General features: G+C 35.9%; 2 long non-coding RNA genes across 2 annotated transcripts; one reads left to right on the top strand and one right to left on the bottom strand.

The window, feature by feature from the left end:
* Positions 1 to 2,936: 2,936 nt before the first annotated feature.
* LOC135778635 (uncharacterized) lies at positions 2,937 to 5,039 on the top strand. The gene is made up of 2 exons (XR_010544600.2): positions 2,937 to 3,303; positions 3,647 to 5,039. It is a non-coding gene; the product is annotated as an uncharacterized lncRNA (long non-coding RNA).
* Positions 4,465 to 6,723, bottom strand: LOC135778634 (uncharacterized). Its single transcript, XR_010544599.1, has 4 exons — positions 6,255 to 6,723; positions 6,055 to 6,123; positions 5,845 to 5,956; positions 4,465 to 4,985 (listed from the first exon to the last, which is right to left on the bottom strand). It is a non-coding gene; the product is annotated as an uncharacterized lncRNA (long non-coding RNA).
* Between the last annotated feature and the right edge of the window lie 484 nt (positions 6,724 to 7,207).

The following is a 7,207-nucleotide window of genomic DNA, read 5'->3' as shown; positions in this document are numbered from 1 at the left end:
ACAAACTTATGAAAATATTTTAATCGTTATTTGCATGAGAATTTTTTAACGCACACAAAATAAATAAAAACTATCACCACAATGCTCACCACTATGATTTCCCTTATCTCGTGTATTAATATTTTTTAGTGTAACAATTTATGATTTGCAAAAATAACTGTTGCATCTGTGTAGATTAGATGCAAAGTGTGTGCGCGTTGTGCACGCTATACATTATGGTCAAGCATGCGCCCTTAAAATAGCATAATGAACCACGCTCAACGCGCCACTGACTTTAAACTTTTTTTTTCTGGTCAGTGGCACAATTGTTTTTTGAAAAAAAATGTTATTGATGCAAAAATAGCATCAGGGATGGTTTGCGCCGGAACACGCCTCTTTTTTTGCGCTGAACCGCCCAGGGAGCGCAAGTTCATTCCCTAGTTTGCCGACGTGCGTTTGTGGAGGGAAAAACCTGCTGTGTGCCGGTGCAAAATACGAATGATACATGCGTCACTGACAAAGTCAATTGTGCTGGGTGCAAGATAGGGCCCAAGAGCTCATATTATTTATCTATGCCTAGGTAAATACAGTTTTACATTCTACGACACCTTTGACAACACACATTGACGCCTTCGGCTTGCTCACTTGGAAATTGCTAATATTAGGTTCAGGGTTCAGATACCTGTAAATTTCTCCTACGATTTGAAGACAACAAAGTGAGCAGAAGTAAAGTCATCATGTGTGTCACCACAGACCAATAATTGCAGCAGACAGCTGTGTATGGGTGCCAGACAGAAAATCAGACAGATAAAATGTCTGATGGGAACATGTTCATGTGTTTTAAATGTATAAATTGTTAATGTCACCTACATACTTACACCCTGTGACTTTGCTATCTTTTTTTACTAATGCTAAATGTATTTTATGTATGGTATTACGTACATGTAAATGGATATTTCAAATTGCTGGGTACAGTATTTTCTTAATTGCAGTACTAATACAATGTTCCAATTACTGCACTATTTTAACAGTAAATGGTGTATATTAGTGATGCATACTGTGAAAATAATTGCATGCAGGACAGTTCTGGTCATTTGATATGCATATTTGCTTAATAGCACCACAAAATTAAAGTTCCTTTTTACAATCTAGCGTACAACATCTTAATAAGAAATTGATACATGATAGTATCTTTATATATTCTGCACACCAGTATTTATGTGTATTGCCTTGATATAATGCAACACTGTGAAAAGCGCTATAGAAATAAATTCCAAATTTGAAGTTGTGATTTTGAATCAATGTAGGCTGACTCACACGCCCTATATCTCATACTCTCATACTCACTTTATTCTCATCCTCACCCCGTGTGCTCTTTATGACTCGCACAGCTTGGATTTATCCCTTCCACACCACAGCCGTGGCTGTAAACTCCTTCCACTTGTCACTCAATCACAGAGCTATTACCTCCAATAAATCTGCACTAGACTGACAGCCAACATAAGCAACAGAGAGCTGCCCTTTATTCAGTAGTCTGATCCTGCAGGCAGCCCAAAGATGCTCATGCCAACTTTACACTCAAAGAGTCCAAAGATTTAAAAACTGAAGCAAAGTTTACACCTGCTTTAAAGGCTTTGTCTTATGTCAAGGTTTGTAAATCTTTTAAACAACAAAGCAGCAGGGGAAGTGAGTAAAAAAAAAGTATGTTATTAATAAGAAAATATTAATGACATGCATAACGTAATAACTATAAGTATGACTTTTTAAAAAAGTTTTATTTATGCAATAACTTAATTACAATTAATTACATTTTTAAATGTAGTCACACAATGCTTAAATTTTTTATCTTATTTTTATTAGTTCTCAAAGTCTTTTTTATTATTTATTGAATACTATTTTTTATAATTTAACATGCACAAAAACACCACTGTATGTTAGAGCACTTTAATACGTAATTTTAGCAAAGAAATTTACAAATTGGGATAAATTTTACATTTGGGCTAGAGCAAAGAGAAAGATCTAAAGAGCTGTAAGAAAAGTGCTGCTTTGACATAATTGTACCATACTTACATGCTTGAATAAATCTGGTGAAAACAGTTCATTTAAATTAATTATTACAACAGAAAAACACAACACAGTGAATAAGTTATGAAAATTGTAAAACACTAGAACTCTCTCCTAGGCTAGTGTGCACCCTTAGAGGCAATTAGGTGAAGTGAGTGTGAAAAATCTCTCTAAAAAAGTCCATTCTGATTTGCTTCAACTGTGTGAACTGCAGTACGCCGTCCTCCAGCCCTAAGTAACAGTCTGTATATTTCTATCTGTGTCTGTGCTTTACTGTTCAGATGGCTTGCTCCTATGTCCTGCTCCTTAGTTTTATATTGTGCAGAATGTTTTATGTAGACAAAATTAGGCAATTTAAATCCCCAGCTTTATCACTACTGATTGAAAACTATGGGAGCCCTATAATCCCTGTACAAATCACTCACTTTAAAACTGTAATTAACACAAACATCAGAATGGCTTTCTTTACTCTCATTTAAACAGAATAAGGACACATGGGGTGAATGGTAATTTCGCTTCACTTTAAAACACAGCTAGTAAGTGCTTACTACTTTAAGCATAAGAAAAATGATGTTATACATATGCAGTGTTGGTGGTAACGCATTACAGGTAATGTGCATTACGTAATAATATTACTTTTCTGAAGTAACGACTAAAGTAACGCATTACTTTATAAATGTACACATTAATATTTGAGTTACCTTTTTAAAAAAGTAATGTGAGTTACTTTTCAGTTTAATTAATATGATACAAAAAATAATGTACAGAATTAAACTGAACGTATACATAGAATTACGCACGTGTATGCCTGCGCGTCTTATGCTTAGTTCACACTACATGATTTTAAGCCAGATTTAAGCCCGATTTGCAAATCGTTCGCTCGCTGACAGGTCGGGGTGTGATCGGGTGCAAATCGCGGGGGATTAGCGGGCGATCGACGTTCGCCAATCTGTTGGTATGAAAGAGCCAACAACGCATCAAAGACGCTCGCAGACGGCTCGCAGACGCGTCGCCGACACCAGAAAAATATCTAGCTTGTTAGATATCTGGAGCTGTCGCGCGACTCGACCTCCTATGATGTCACGAGCTACAGCCAATCCGACGAGGGGTTGACGTCACACGGAAAGATGAGCAGCATGTCACCAAGAAAACATTGAACTCAGGCATAAATGTCTGTATGACGTTTCACATATATTTACCACAACTGCGCTGAGAAAAAGAAACGGTGGAGAGAAATAGCAAACGCTGTAAAACAGCCAGGTGAGCAAATGTTATTATTACATTATCTAAATGTTATAGGGTAAAATGTAAATTAATTGGTCATATTTCCATATACATGCATATTATAGAAGCTAGCGTAATCCTATTTTTGGGATATGTCTGTAAAACATTATAAAGTGTATAATTCTTTTTACTGTAATTCTGTTTATTGTTATATATTGTATTAGAGGATATTCAGTTACATTACAATCTGCCTTTTGTACCAGTCGAAAGAGCTTGTAAACAAAAGAATAAATTCTCATATTTAGTTTGAATAGACAAATAAAATAAAGTGTGGAGGTAAATATTAACTGGAAACATTGCATTTATTTATTGATTTTAGACTTTACTGTTGCACAAGTGGACTCACAAACAACTAGGGATACATTAACTTCATTTGGGAACCATGGCTTTGGAATTGAGGAATATTGAAGACCCAGTTCTCTTATCACATCTCAAAAGAAGCATAATGGTGATGCTATACAACGCCCAGGAGACTGACAGAAGCGGATCAATGTTGTCACCTGACCAACCTACCCTATGCATATCATGCATGACATGTGCGGTCCGGTCCCGATGTGTTTTTGTTTACAAACGATTGACTTTACTATGTATTACATTTATCAATAAGGTGATTAAACTTGTTGAAGGGTTTAGATTGAATTTCCCAGTGCTGTTTCATGAAATAAATGGTCTATCGAAAGTAATACATTTAATGCAACAAAGTATAAAAGTATAAAACACATTGTCATATTTTACAAAAAACGCCAATATGAATAGTGCTTTATAGCCTTGCATTGTTGTTTGTGCAACTTGAAAACAATGTAGTACATTTGAATGTATATTATGTGGACAGACAAAATATACATTGTTAGAACACGTGCAGTGCACCAAATTAACACAATTAAACATTACAAAAATCCCTATGTAGAGCCCTTTTAAAGGCTGGGTGATATATAAATATCGTAATATAATTGTGTGTGATTGGCTGTTAGATTAATCCACATTGAGTAAAAATGCCCAGAGCTTATCATCACAATCCCCATAAATTTTTAGCATGATCAGATATGTTGATGTTTAGCGCCGTAGTATAGAAACATTGTTAATGTTCTGTGAATAATGAGTGTGGATCAAGAAATAAAGTTAGTATAAGGCACTTAATTGCAACATGCAGATTGCCTTTATTTGTTACATTCCTGCACCTTTTGATTTGTATGCAATTAAAATTAATTGAATAATAACACAACAATAAACAGAATACTTAAAACAATGAAAAAGTGAACCACATTGTGTTCTTTACAAATACAGGACTTTAGAACACACAAGAAAACGAATGTCCTAAACTGACAATAACTGGCTTTAATCTGCTGTTTGCAGGGATAACTCTACATCAGTTCCTTTTAAAATGTGTTGAACTTGCCAATAAACACTACACGCTGGTGAGACAAAGTAGTCCCGCATCAGATTGCGTTGCACTTTTGCTGTTGCCATACAATTGCGATGTGAGGTGGTGTTCATCGGTTGAAAAGCACCCGTCCCACGATTCTTCCATTGCCCATCAACCATGTTTTGGTCAGCAGTCTGCTACAGCTGGAGTGGTAGCAAGTACCCCAAAGCAATGTGGAAACTGCCACTTCCTTTCGAAGTCCACGGCTATGCCACTCTCCTTCCGTTGATGGTGTCTAAAACAATAGGACACACCAAATGTCACTGATTAAATTATTATATATTCAAGACTACAGTTTCCAATGGATTTATTTGCATAGTTATATGTAGAACAAACACATTGGGTCTCATTTATAAAACTGTGTGTAGGATCCTTACTAAAAGTCTATGTATGCACAAAAGCCAAAAATGGCATACGCCAAAAAATACAGACAAAGCAATGTTCCCTTTCTGCAAGTGTGCGTACATTAATTATCTTCTGATCTCACCATGCAAGCCTATTCTCCCATTAAGTTTTTTTTTTTTAAAGATCACAACATTTGTGTGGTAACTGGCGTACGCATGTTTCCAGAACTGTTTTGTGCATACGCATGCTTTATAAATGAGACCCCTTCTTACTTAATCCATATAAATAAGTATAAAGATAAACTAGGGACTCAACAACATGTAGAATAACAAATATTACAATATAAGGTTTGGAAGTAATTTTATATTTATTGCTCTGTGTTAACATAATTCATGTTTATACACAAAATACTTTAATATACACATAGTGTAAGCTCAGATAAAATTATGAAATTAATGTATACAGGTATGTATAGACATAAGAATAAATATTACTTGTGCTTTTCGGAACTATATCCCTGTTTCTAATAATAGTTTTTACTAAAATACTTTTATCAAAGACAGTCAACTGCTGATGTCCACAATGTTATGGCTGTTCTTTTTTTTAAATGAAGTAGTAGAGATAGATAGATAGATAGATAGATAGATAGATAGATAGATAGATAGATAGATAGATAGATAGATAGATAGATAGATAGATAGATAGATAGATAGATAGATAGATAGATAGATATTTTGTAATAACCCTACCTTCAAGAAATCGTCCTTTATAACCTGGTACAGAACAGCTATCCAAAACTATTTGTGGGATGGTGCTGGTCCCCCATCCTGGACTTGAACCTGAGGGACTTGAACGTGTCACCTGCATGACACCAAAAAGTTCAAAAACATACCCAGACAGAAAAAAAAACGTAATGACAACATTCAGTTCATATTCGTTTGAAATGAAATCACACAAACCTGTTGCATAGAATCGCAGGGTCAAAGACAAACGCTCTCCAAGTCATGCTTTGCGAAGCCTGTCCTATTCTATTTGAACGATAATTAAATCAAGAAACACAGCTTTTAAACACAGTAGACAACACGTTGATATTTTAAATGTGATCATAGCCAAACATAAGCATGCAGCTATATTTCCTATATAAACAAGCTGTACTCACCTCCAACTCTTAAATCCCTGCTGTCCTCGTGTGGTGTTGATCCACCTCTCCACATACACATCTCTTCATTTTTTTCTTTTGCGGCTTTGCATCGCGCAAACGGTTTGCAGCACGAATTTCTGTCTCAAGTCTATATATACAAACAAAAGTTTTGCGCGTCGTCTTCATTCTTCTTCTGTGGGTTTACTGGTGCGCGTGTTGTTTCGCGTCATTTCCGGTTTGTTTTATCGCGTGATTTTTCGTGACAAAACGTGGTTTGTGGACAAGATAGAATCGCCGGGTGATAGAGTTGTTCTCAACTCGTGTAGTGCGTTACCTCCTGTTGTGGGGCAGTCACGTTATGTCGTGTGGTGTGAACTGATCAACAACGTGAACACTCCTGATTTCACAGAGAGCAAGTCATGTAGTGTGAACCGCACAGTTCGGACCAACGTTTTAAAGTCATGTAGTCTGTACGAGCCTTTAGTGGAAACAGTTTGAATGAGAAATAGAGATGGCAGGCCAGAGCTTGAAATTTTTGTGATGGAAATATGCAGTTTCTAAATGCAGAACTTTTCAGTCATAAAAGACCTCAGCCAAGTAAGAGAAAGTAACTTAAAAGTAACTTAAAAGTAACTTAAGTATTACTTTCATACATGGGCGTAGATTTAGGGTGGGACGCTAGGGACATGTCCCTAGCAATATTCAGGGAAGACTGAATTGTCCCTAGCAATAATTTCGGCCAAACAATTAATCTGTATTTATATATAACCACTAATGTCCTTCTTATTCTTGTGTTTTCTATTTTTTACTTATTATATTTTTTTTCAGGAATCATTTAAATGAGACTAGAAATCTTTTGCAATCCCGTTCTGTAAAAATGACACTCTATGTGGTACACAAACGGTTAACAGCTTTCGTTCTCTGCAATGCCCGCCTCCGTAACTCACATCGCTAATATGATTGGCTTTGCA

This window comes from Paramisgurnus dabryanus, chromosome 2 (genome assembly GCF_030506205.2).
Source record: "Paramisgurnus dabryanus chromosome 2, PD_genome_1.1, whole genome shotgun sequence".
NCBI classification, from domain to species: Eukaryota; Metazoa; Chordata; class Actinopteri; order Cypriniformes; family Cobitidae; genus Paramisgurnus; species Paramisgurnus dabryanus.
This window is presented reverse-complemented; position numbering and strand designations above follow the sequence as displayed.